Genomic DNA, 12,540 nt, shown 5'->3' with positions numbered 1-12,540 from the left:
GTGCTAATTTTGCAACAACAGAATTCTCGCGGAAGCAACAATTTTTTCACTGGCCCCACTGATTTCATTATTGTGGGGTTCAACTGTATAAAGCAAAGCAAAATCGAAATACCATTTCACCCTTGAAAAGAAACTAGAGTGGATAATGACAAGCCAGTATCATTATACAGTTGTAATGAGAGTGAAAATAGAATGTTCTAGACTAGGGGTCTCCAAACTTTCTGGCCACAGGGTCGGATTGGTGAGCAGTGCTGGTGCCAAGGGCCGGACAGTAAAGAACTAAGTAGAAATTAGTAAACATAAGCAACAGCTCCAATTGCTGGCTAAAGCTGTATTCCAGGAGAGTCGAAACCCAGGCCAGTTGGTACATCATTTACAGGAAACACCAGTCAAAAAGACGAAGGTCAAGAGAAGGGAATTCATGCCACTGCAACTTTATTCCAGTTTGCCGGCATGCCTTTAAATAATTCCATTTTTACATAGTTATGCCACTGACTGTGAATCTTTGCGTAGCTGCCATTGGCTCTTTTAATGCAGACGCTCTGTCGATGCTAGCGCCAAGGTCCCCTTCAATTACGGCCCTAGTAGGTGGGTGATAATAGGAAATTTGCGGCGCACACTGTTGCTTACGTCAAGGCAACAGGGACAGCAGCCGCACTGTGCCTCCTCACCCTGGAGCTCTTTTTGTTTTTCCTTATGTCGACCCATTTGCTCTTTTTTTTTTTTTGCAGTCACATTTTTGTAGGAGCACATAAAAAAACGTTTGAACTGGTGAAATAAGCGAACAACATAACCTTCTTTCACAGCGAATGCAATGCCTTGCAGTAACTTTGTCCCTGAAGGCACTAAGTCATCTCTTCTATACTGGGCACTCCTTTGTGTAATAAACACAAACTGCAAAAATCTGCATATAGGACACTTGCAACGCTTCAGCTATACAGAAAAAAACGTCTTGTGCCTACACATGAAGGTTGTTCGCATGGTTTTTCCATCAGTAATTACAGAGATAACAGGTAAACACGAAGAGTAACTTTTCAGCTGGTAGTAAGTTTAGAGAACTTTGCACACACAGAAAAAGCACTGAGGGCAGAATGGAAAGCTGCGCGAGTTACTTAAGTTGCAGAATGAGACTTAGTACATTGAAACACGGGTCAAATATTAGGTGACAATGACGTAGAGCATCTGTTTGTCAGCTTTGTCGACTGGTAAGAGCAAAGTAGCACAATCAAGGCACAAGGACGTCGGAAGATGCATGAAACACATGTACGTCAAATACAGATGCCTGTTAAAGAACCTCAGGGCAACAAAATCAGTGCACAGTAATCAGCTACATCATTTCGCATGAACCTAACAGTTATATCAAACACAGAACAAGCGCTGACTTTAGCCAAATGAGCTTTCTTTTCGCCGGGTCCACGAAACCTGTGTCCTTGAAATGCGCCGAGGAGATTATGTAGTTGGTTGCCTTTTCCCTGGGCAAACCATCAGCTATGGCCTTCCGGAATGCCTTAGAAATGCTTCCATCCTGAATAAAAGTAAGTGAAAACCATACATTCCAACGAGATAAAGTACACAGTTAGATCATGCAAAAGTAACTCGTTTCGTCGTTTCGGCACTGTGCAAATTATGATACATCTACCTTGAGTCTCATAAATGTGTTATTAAATGATGGCAAGGGATTGGCAGGAGACAAATGCAAAGCACTCCGTTATATGAGAGGCGCGATGGTGAAACTATGTCTCAAGTGCTTTATATTGGCTGCTTGTTGGTATAACGATATTACTGCAACATTGTGATCTCATATCAGCCATATTTACAAATATTAACTGTTGCCTCACTGCAGAACAGTTATGTATTGCTGCGCACACTAATTGGCACGAATGAAAACCGGGACACAAATTGCACGTTTGTTGTCTTTAGCGACCTGGAAAAATCTTGCAGGACTTGTTCTTGAAGTGCTCGTACGCCATATCGCGATGCACGAATAGTGCAAGTCGTGAAAGATCGCGGCGCACAAGCACACAGTGAGTGAGGACAGCGAGACTGCCTATGGCAGAAAACGAAACTTCAGGGAGCAGGCTAAGTTGACGTTGGGTTGGCTCTGCCGGCAAGGTGGCGGGCGCGTGTGGAGACAGTCGAAGGTGAGGGGAGTTATAAGGCACGTGAGAGGGAGGGTGAGAGGGAGCGGCAGGGGGGGGAGTTGTGAGGAGGAGCGGGAGGGTAGCGAATTTGCTTTCCCGCCTGCTTGATGGATGGCGCTAAAGTTACCTCTGCCACCGAAGCAGAGGAGTTGCCAAGGCCGGGTGACACTGTCGGGCAAGAACGTTCAGAAAAGGAGCAGAATAACTATTTTACGATTAGAATTTTGCTTTTACCGCCAAGTCTACGTGGATATATATATTGTCTGGAGTCATACAGCAAGTTCATTTTTGTTCAGTCAGATGGCATGACATACTCAACTTCATCAGGCAACTGACTGCGCTGACTGACTTCTTGCCAAGAGAGAGAAAGGGCAAGTCGGCCCCATGCACTTAACGCTGAAAATGTGCTGGTTACATGCCGGTGTGATGGTGCCGCTTGCCTAAGACCCCTTTGTGGTCTCTGCGTATGCTTGCATGTTCTTGCGTAGCAAGCAGACCTTGGATGATTGTCACTGCCACATTAGCCACACCATTCAGGTACAGTCACTGTCACTGCTAGTGCCTGCGCTGCCGTCCCACGCCATTCATGTTGCCGCTCTGGTTGTGAAGTTAGGCATGGACTTTGTCTTCTCCTCGAAGGCTCTGCTGTTGCTGCTGGATAGATTCTTTAAGGAGAGACTGGATGACTGGATGGAGATGGATGTGCACGTGGTTTTTCAGTGTAGACTTCAAGGAAAATTTCTGAGACGATGTGCAAAGATTCTGATAGTCCGAAAAACACCCGAATTTCAGAATGGTTCCACAAAAAACCTGATTTCTCCCCGATTATCAGGTTGAAAAATAGCACCCCTCAAACGAACAACCCTATATATACAGGATGTTTTCTTATACCATATATGGTGTAAAAAATCTGTACACAGAATGTCTTATAAATCTTTATAATCTTTATAATTTAGAATGGCTTTAGCAGAGCCGATTCGACTGTGGAAAATGGGGGCTGCTAGTGACGTGGCGGAAACTAGGAATCGGCGAAGGCGGAGAACTCTCTTGCAGCAAACTGAGGACCGTTATCGCTGCGCACCACTCTCGGGACCCCATGGCGCGCGAAGACGCTCTTGATGACGTTGATGACAGCAGGTGCTGACGTCGAGCGCAGGCTGATGACCTCCGGGAAGCGTGACCGGTAATCCACCAGAAGGACGTAGTCCTGGTCGTTCAAATGAAAAAGATTTGACGCCCACCTCTTCCCAGGGCCTAGTTGGAGTAGTTGACGGCAGCATGGGTTCTGAGCGCTGCACCCTGGTTTCGGCGCATGTGGGGCAGTTAGACACCAGTGTGTCGATCTGGTTGTTGATGCCCAGCCACCAGACTAATTTCCGAGCCAAAGCTTTGCACCGGTTGATGCCTTGATGCCTTTCATGAAGGAGCTTGAGCGTGCGGCGCTGAAGGGCGGACGGCACGACGGTGCGGGACCCCTTCAGAAGCAGTCTCGCAGACGGTGAGGTCCCCTTGGTACTGCCAGTACCTCTTCACGTGGAGAGGCAAGTGGGACTGCCGGGGCCAGCCGTTGGCGCAGTACTGCAGCAGCAGACTGCACACGCCGTCGTTGGCTTGGGCCTGGCGCAGGTTCTCGGGCTGCGACGAGACGATGTCTTGGGGAGGAGCGGACGACCTCTTGGGGGCAAAAAGCTTGACTTGATTCACCCGGTTAGATGGAGGGGAATCCAGTGGTGCTGTAGCTGACCAGTAATGCCTGGCCTGTAACGCCTCGGCCGCTAGAACGGCAGGCTCGGTCAGCGGACAGGTAGCTCAGGCGCCCCGGTGGCCAGCAGGAAGCACTGCACCAGGCCGCTAGAACAGCTGGCCGCTGGTGCGCAGGAAAGCCCAGCCACGAGCTGGATCTCCGCCCGGGTCCGCACGGTAGCTGGACACCCGGTCGCCAGTCCTCAGGCTCGCTCAGCAGGCAGGTAGCTCAGGTGTCCCGGTCCCTAGCATGAAGCACTGCACCAGGCCGCTAGAACAACTGGCCGCTGGTGCGCAAGAAAGCCCAGCCACGAGCTGGATCTCTGCCCGGGTCCGCACGGTAGCTGGACACCCGGTCGCCGGTACCCGAGCCTTGAACCGCCGTTCTGCGAGCTGACGTTCGAGGCTGCCGCTCGCTCTCACGCTCTGCGTGCTCTCGTGTCGCTTCTTCGTTCGTGGCAGGTGGTCGTCTTCGCTTTCACCATCACCGATTCTCTTCATGATGCCACAACACAATCATCATTGCAAGCTGGTCTTTTCGCCACCGCACTCCACTATCCACATCATAACACTGATTCACTGACGCCTCAGGCCTCTGCTGTTCTGTGGAATCAGGCACTCATAAATTAGATTTTGTTCTTTCACAAAATGACCATCGAGCTTATTTTTTACTACTTCATAGTTCTTTGCTTCTTCTCTGGTTAAGCCAGATGTTGTGAGGACTTCACAAGCTTGGTATCCCATAGTGTAAAGCAGGTGTTCTCAAGCATGTTGGTCCTTGGAAACCCTGTTAAGCTCCATGAAGTGCCAATGAAGCACCCCACTGCTCCACTTCCTGCTTTCATGTGCACAATTTGCATTCGTTCGTGTTATATTTACATGCAATAAATTCAAAAACAAGGGCAATAAACAAATTCATTTCACTCACATGATATATTTGTTGCAATATGTAACTGAATTCACTTTGCTTGCACCAACAAAGCGATGCAATGCTCAGTGCCAGCCTCATGTTAGCTGATGGATTTAGCCGATTCCTATGCTTATTTTTCAGAGAAGTTGTGTTGAGAATGCCTGTTCACAGGCATGTTTTGTTTCATCAAAGGGCATCAGCTTGTCCATTGCCTTACCCAACAGATGTGGGAACGTAGCAGGAGCCTCCATCCAGAAGGCGACAAAACTTGGGCAGCCAAATTTCTCTTCAAAGGCAGTGTTAGCTCTGGGGTTTAAAAACCCGTTTTCCATATCAGCAGCTTCACTGCTCAGCGAGCCTGAATTAACATAGAAAGGAGAGACGATCCATTCTACATTTTAAATATCAGTAATGTAACTGGCTAGGTGAGCTCGAAGAGTGCTTAGGCGAGTCCTTATAACAGACATAATAACTGACTCGTTCAATGGAGCACAACCTTTTAAAAGAACTGTAGTCTCCCGTTTTTACATGACTCATCGAGCACTGCAGCTTGATACAGAATGCCTGTATTTCATCTGCAACTGTTATCAAAGTAGTGTGTTCACCTTGTAGGCTCTCATTCAGCGAGTTCAATTGTTCCAACATGTCAGCCAAGTAGGCTAACCGCATAACAAATGAGCTTTCCAAAAATGGCTCAACTAAAGTTGGTTTCCTGCAAGAAAAGCTACCAACTCTTCCCCAAGTTCATACGTTCTTCTCAAGGCATTTCCCCTTGACAACCACCTCACTTCTGCGTGCAGCAGCAAATGCTCATGGGCAGCACCCAAGTTTCTGCATTGTAGCTTGAAAAGGCGAATGGCTTTAGGTTTATTGAATTTATAGTCCTCACTACATGAATTATCACAACTGTACGCTCTGCACAAAGCTCGTTTGAAGCCCGAGCTTTCCTATGGATCATGCAGTGAGTGAATGTAATGTTGTTGACCTGCCTGATCAGTGTAATAAACACTTTCACTTTCCCTGTCATTGCCCTGGCACTGTCAGTGCAACCGGTGATATATTTACTCCAGGAAAGTGCTCTGGAAGGAAAAAGTTCAGTTACTGCATCAAAATGTCCTTTCCCGTAGTTGTAGTGTTCAGTTCAATGCAGCACAGAAACTCCTACACAGCGACATTGCCAACCTCACAAAAGTCACAAGCTGAGGGTAGCCTGCAACATCACAGCTTTCATCCATGGCAAAAGCAAATTTTGGAGATGGCTTGATGCTTTCGATTACTTGGGCTTCCACATCCGACGCCATCTCCCCGATGAGGTGGCTGACAGTGTCATTTGAAATTGGCACTTGTTGCACTTTCATCATGTGCTTTTCCCCAGTCAATGTTTTCACGACATCAAGGCATGATGAGGTTCTCGCATATTGTATGTGGTTTCAGCTGTTCGGCTGTCCTGTAACTGAGCATATACGATACATCAGTCTTGCTCGCGGACATTTCAGAACTCTGGAACGAAAAATATTACGGATTCTAAATACTCATAACAGCATAAAACATTACTCTCAGTATTTAAAAAAAACGCTCATCTCTTTGAATTAATCCATTTTTTCGTCTGACGTCTGATCCCAAGCCGAAGAGGAAGCGCCTTCAACCTTTTCCTCCCAAGTCACCCCGCCGTTCGGTGGCGTTAGCATCGCAAGACTCGCGCGATCTCACGCAATGCGCAGCAAGCACTACAACCTCCGCCGGCGCTTAGCCACGTGGAGAAACCGGATTACAGGAGACGTAAGCTATGCGGAGAAAACAACATCAGGGGACACGTGAGAGTCGCGCATCCCCACAGATTGCAGAACCAGAAGCCATTTCATGATTTAGAAAGATGTGTGAGCTTGCGGGCTGCATCTCCATTATGCAAGAAATTGGTATTTCTTGGTTTGTCCGGAAATGGGGCTGTATGAGCAGTGCTATCGTTTTGCATGCTTAGTATAAACCCAATTCACAGGTATCGTGAAATAAACAGTTGGAGGTTTATGTTACCCTTGTCTTCCTTTTGTTTTCCCTATTTTTCCTTCCACTTAATTAGAGTTGGGCTACTGTCAAAAGAACATCATGGAACACCATCTCGCCCAAACTACCACCCTTGTGATAAACATATTTGATAACTGAGGGTGTGTTTGCATTTTTAAACACGTCTGAGTTTGTACCATTGGGACCACATGACATTTTCAGACAGTCAATGATGTTAACAATGCCCTCAAAATCAATCTTGGAACACTCCAAATCTTGTTAGGATTGATCTGTGTCACAGACAGCAAAGTCACATTAGCCTCCTAATGCCCAAACACAGTTCCACATGATGGAAAGTGAGAACAACTTAAGCAGCTTTGTTTCTGGACACAAAAAATACATTTGAGCAAAATAAATGATGTTACCTGAATTATTATAGTAATTGTTCAATTAAAAATTGAAGTATCAACAAGTGAAAACTCACTCCAGCACATCATAGATGCTAGAATAGGGAATGCACTAAGTTTGCAATGCTTAAATTTTAATATTGAGATATGGAGTTCAGCAAGCAAAAGTGATACGCCAGGCATTGCAAGGCTAAACTACTGCTAATTAGCATCCCACACATTTTTTTAATGTGTTGGAAGCAACTTCATAGCATATTAAGACTGGTATCGTTGCAAACTTTGCATGATTAAAAACGTTTTCTTCGACAAATGCTTCCGGGACCTATTTTTCTGTTGTAGATACTCCATAAAATTCATAACTTTTGTTCCAACAGCTCGTCCTTATACCAGTTAGCTTTCGAGCTCACTCATCAATATCTACCAAGCTTTCAAGGAAGTTTTCTAGCACACTGATAACTGCTGCAGTTAGGTTTAGTGTAATTATAAATTATTTGAATGTTATTTTGAAATTTACAGCGGAACTACATTTTAGTGCACACTAACCAGTGATTTCTCATTCTTGGCAAATATCTGTTATCTTGGATAGTAGTTAGGAGCAAGTTAAATATACTTGTTGCAGCACATATGTTACACCTAGGGCTCCGTGTTTTTGGAGTTTATTTTTCTTCAAATTCGGAGGGTGTATTTCGGAGTTTATCGAAGTTTATTTCTCGTGAATCCCCAATTCTCTGAAATTCGGAGTTTAATATTGCATTATTCTCAATACTCCAAAATCTTAGATAAAGTGAAATCTGAGCACGAAAACATCAGAACACACGAAGCGTATTTTTGTTGTCTGGAAGGTTTGAACGCACAAAAACATATACACACAAGCACAAATACTTGAATACAAAACACCTACATTTGTGCATATTACAAACTTAAAGCTTGTTGTAATAGACACAATCATACCTTACGAGGTTGCTGTCACTGATGGAAGCACGCTCCTTTCGATTGATGATTCTCTGCTTTGAAAATGCCCTTTCAACGTTTCAGCTAGAAGACTTCAGCGCGCAGTGAGAAAGCACTGGACAGCATGAAGTCTACAAAGCGACAGGTGTTCAACAATGTTACTGATTTCATAGCTTTGATAGTTTGCAAAATCACTCATGAGCTGGCTCATGTCGTCAGTTTTATAAAACACTAACCTAACAATAGGCGCATAGGTTTCGAACGTGCGGGATAACTCATGCTTCACATTTAGATCCACAATTTGAACACTATACTAAAATGATTCACTGGTGTACTGGAGTGCATCGAAAAGGTTCCTCTCAACTGTCTTGCTCCACTTTTCAGCGACAGCAGCGTAGTATCCAAGAAGGTCTGTGACATTCGTTGAGCAGTCATACGTCTCTCGCTCCGTACACGACAAGCCCTTTGTTAAATGTGCGATGGGTGTGGTCTACGAGATACTGTTGACGTGAAGTAAAGTTTATATCGGCCAAACCGGCCAATGTATCAATGACTGCTTAGAACATGCCCTTTCGATATAGAAGGGAACAGGGTCATACTGGCCAATAAATCGGATTTTATCGGATAAATCCGAATTGTCAAAAATTTTACCGGCAAGTGTTTATAGGATTTTTTCGGATTTATCCAAAAACACGGAGCCCTATAGTCGGATACAACTTTAGAAGACAGCGGCATTTGCCCCTCAAAGGCGGAATGCACATGAGCCGGCACCAGTAGGCACGCACTTCAGGTGATGTCATGAGCCGGACGGCCGGTGTCCCCGCCCACGACCTACTGAACTCCAGACCTGCACAGATCTCCCTGCTCCAGCACGCCTGGTCTAGTTCACCACTTTTGCCGCTAGGGATAGAACGTACGAGCAGAGTGGCGCTAGCTATAACCTGTTCGCTGTCGTCTGCTTCTGTGATCTATTCCAGCGCTGTGCCGCTATTTCGGCAGCCACAAAGCATTTACATTCTTTGTAAATGCCTAAATTCACGCAAATAAAAAGAAAACAAAATTTGGGAATGATTGCTTCTCATTTCAATCACGATATAGAGCAGGAAGAGTGGTGAAAGAAAGGAAAACGAGTGCAGCCGGTAGATAACTTTTCCTTCCATTGCCTTCGCAGTAGGGGAAAAAAATGTGATGACAAGAAGATCCATAGGATAAAATATAGGGCAATGGAGTAATAATGAAATACAATAATAAAAAAACTTGTTATATTGATATGAATGAGGAAATTTAAAAGAATCACGCAGACGATGTGTATACGCAGACTACACACAGACAGCGAGAATCTGCAGACGCTGCAGAAGGCATGTAACTTCAGCTTTGGCTACATGCAGCTTTCATGAGTGAATTACAGATGGGATAACGTAAACGATCCTATTATGGTATACTGCTGTGTGCCACCATGTACGTCAGAAGAAAGCAAGGGATCTATCGTCAGTTTTCAGTTTCATAAAAGCTTTGCTATGCATATTTGGCGGACCGAACCAACACGTAAACAACCACTCGATCAGTTATATTTTTTCTCTTATATGGAGTGGCGCGAAATTTCCGCATAATGGTAAACCAAGAGTACTATTTTACACGTTATTACGTAGCACTACAATGAGTACACTTACACAATTTTGACATACTAGCTGTTGTCTTCGCAAGAAATTGTCACATATGCTAGCAGTCTGCCACAGCAGAAGAGCAGGCGCACACATTCGAGTGAGTGAGTAAAAACTTCATTGAAAATAAATAAATGCCGCCCAGCCACGCGCCGAGTAGCAGACGAACAGGTTATAAAAGCGCCACCTATGGCTACCGGTTGAACGAGGGTAGGCGCAAGCGTCTCCCATAGAAGCCGGATATCTGTGCAGGTCTGGAGTTCCAGTAGGTCGTGTCCCCGCCGACCATGGAGGAAGGATATCCTTCCTCCATGCCGCCGCCGGAGAACATGCCTAACATGGCCGCCCTCGCTTCGAACTGGGCCGAGTCGCGTAAGCTCTGTGCGTCTCCCTTCGTCAGAGTGAATTCGAATTGTTCGTGGTGGTCTGTCATGCCGGAAATATTATTGTGTGCTTACGATGCACAATTTGTGCCGCGTGCGTTTGTTCTGAGCCGTGAGCCGGCGAAGAAAGATTGCAGCGAACATCGGTGGCGCTGCGCTTCGTGTGGAAACAGGATCCCGCGGCGACATACCGCTGCAAACAAACATCGTATGTGTTTGTTCAGTGGTGTTTTGTTTTGCTCCTAAGTGAAGTTACGACGAGGAGAGTTCGCCAAAGTCTGGCACCTACTGTGAGCGGCGGGTGTGTTTGTGTACTGAGCCCCTGCGTTTCTCGTCGGACGTGGTGAAGTGATGGAGCAAAACCATTATCAAGATAAATGAGAAAAGCGTGCGCGGATGAAACCAACCTGCGAGTTTCTCAACAGAAAAGATTTGTGAAAGCAACCTCCAACGCAAAGATTCGTTGCTGCCAGCTCAGTGTGCAAACGACCGATCGTTGGCACACTGATCGTGTGATAAGATAGCCGAGCGTCTAGCAGCGTCGTTTGAGTGTTGTGTAGCACCGTCGATTGATTTCTTTCCACCAATGCTAACAATCAGTGACTAACACGCGCTGCTTGAGCGAATGTCATTTGATTGGTAACGGTCAGGCGTTTGGAAGCAGTGTTTGTTTCCTTAATGCCAGCCTGAATGCTAATATAAAATTATGACTGATACACTGGTGCCGTTGCAAGGGAGCTTGGCATGAATTCGCGTCGCTGTGTGGCTTAGAACTCTTCGCTCACTGCACGCGCCAGCTGTAGAAAGCCTGCTGTGACACAATCGTGCATAAGCTGTGCTGTCAGCGCCCGACTTGCTTTTTCACAACACAGCTTTGCGCTTTGTCGTGATATGTCGCTACTAAAAAATTCCTATGAGAGTGAAGGCAACAGAGCCAATATGTACATTAAAAAAGTACGATAACGTAGGCATAGCTGCTTGTGAACTGACTCCTAATAGTTCTACTCACGTCTGCGTTAAATGTGTGTGCGTGTTTTCTTGTGTGTTTGTGTATATTTGTTATTAGGGGTGAAGCTCCTTATAGCGGCACCCGTTCCGTCCCCGTCGTAGTAGTAGTAGTAGTGTGTAACCAGTCTGAGAAAAATGAGAAAAAAATTCCGAAGTTGTGTCCGTAGCGCGGAATCGAACCAGGGACCCCTCGCTTCCGAGCGCGCGGCGTTAGCTCACTACGCCACGAAGCGGACATGGACAAACGCACCACGATGGCTATAAATACCCAACATTAACGAAAGGCCGCGTTTCTAGCGCGTTTCTAACGCGTTTGTGCTAGCGCGTTACGGCCCGTGTAAGAAGCTGGTGTAAGACGCTGTGGCCTCTCCACCTTACCTTCAACGCGTTTCGAACGCGCTGCCCAAAGCGGTGGCAAGTCAAGTTCAAGTCGAGGAGCGTTTATGAATACGGGGGGTATACTCTCTCAGCAGTCATGTGATAGCGTCGGCAAACGCGGTGCACGTTCCGGCATGTGTAAATGGCTGCGTAAGACGCTGTGGCCGCTCCCCCTTACTAGAGAGTACTGCACGTTTCTAACGCGTTTGTGCTAGCGTCCCCTTAAGCGGGAGATCCGATGATTCCCTCCGGAGCTTCGCCCACTCATCATCATTCACCTCGTGGATCTGCTGTCATTTTTTTTTTGCCCTTTTTTGTATTTTAGATCTTAGTTTTCGCGCTCGCGTTTGTGTTCATGTGTCTGAATATGTGACTTCTTCCGTGCGTTTATGTATTTATTCCTATTTCTATCCTTTTATTTTTGCATTTGTTCTTGTAAGCATGCTGCAGCCACGACTTTCTTTACAATTCCATTAACTCATCTCATTCAAAGCACCAAGTCCTGTGAATAGCAGGGCTGGCCTCTTCGATGTCATTAAAGCCATTCTCTCTTATCTACCTTTCCTCCTCAGTCTGTGACCTTGCTTCTTGTGCTGTTGCCGCAACGTGATTAACCAACTTGCACCAAAGAAAGTTCTATCAGCTGTGACAACAGAAACATTGACAGATACAAAATGTTAAAAGCTTGCACAGTTACTTCGTCTCTTACCCCTGTTAATGTATTTAGGCATCAGTGCATACAGTAGCTTGCCAGAAGTACACATGAAAAGGTGCCATATTGTGAAACAGCACCTTGCTATGTTGTTGCATTCAGTCTTAATAAACAGATGGTTTTGCTGCCCGTCACATGTGGTGGTACACATATATAACATTGTGCAGTGGGGTATCATTTCCTGTCTTGACGCTTTCATTGTTACAAATGCAGTTTTCTAGTGAATGGAGTCCAGCAAAGCAGTG

This window comes from Dermacentor silvarum, chromosome 3, assembly GCF_013339745.2.
Source record: "Dermacentor silvarum isolate Dsil-2018 chromosome 3, BIME_Dsil_1.4, whole genome shotgun sequence".
Lineage (NCBI taxonomy): Eukaryota > Metazoa > Arthropoda > Arachnida > Ixodida > Ixodidae > Dermacentor > Dermacentor silvarum.
Note: the sequence above shows the minus strand (reverse complement) of the source record.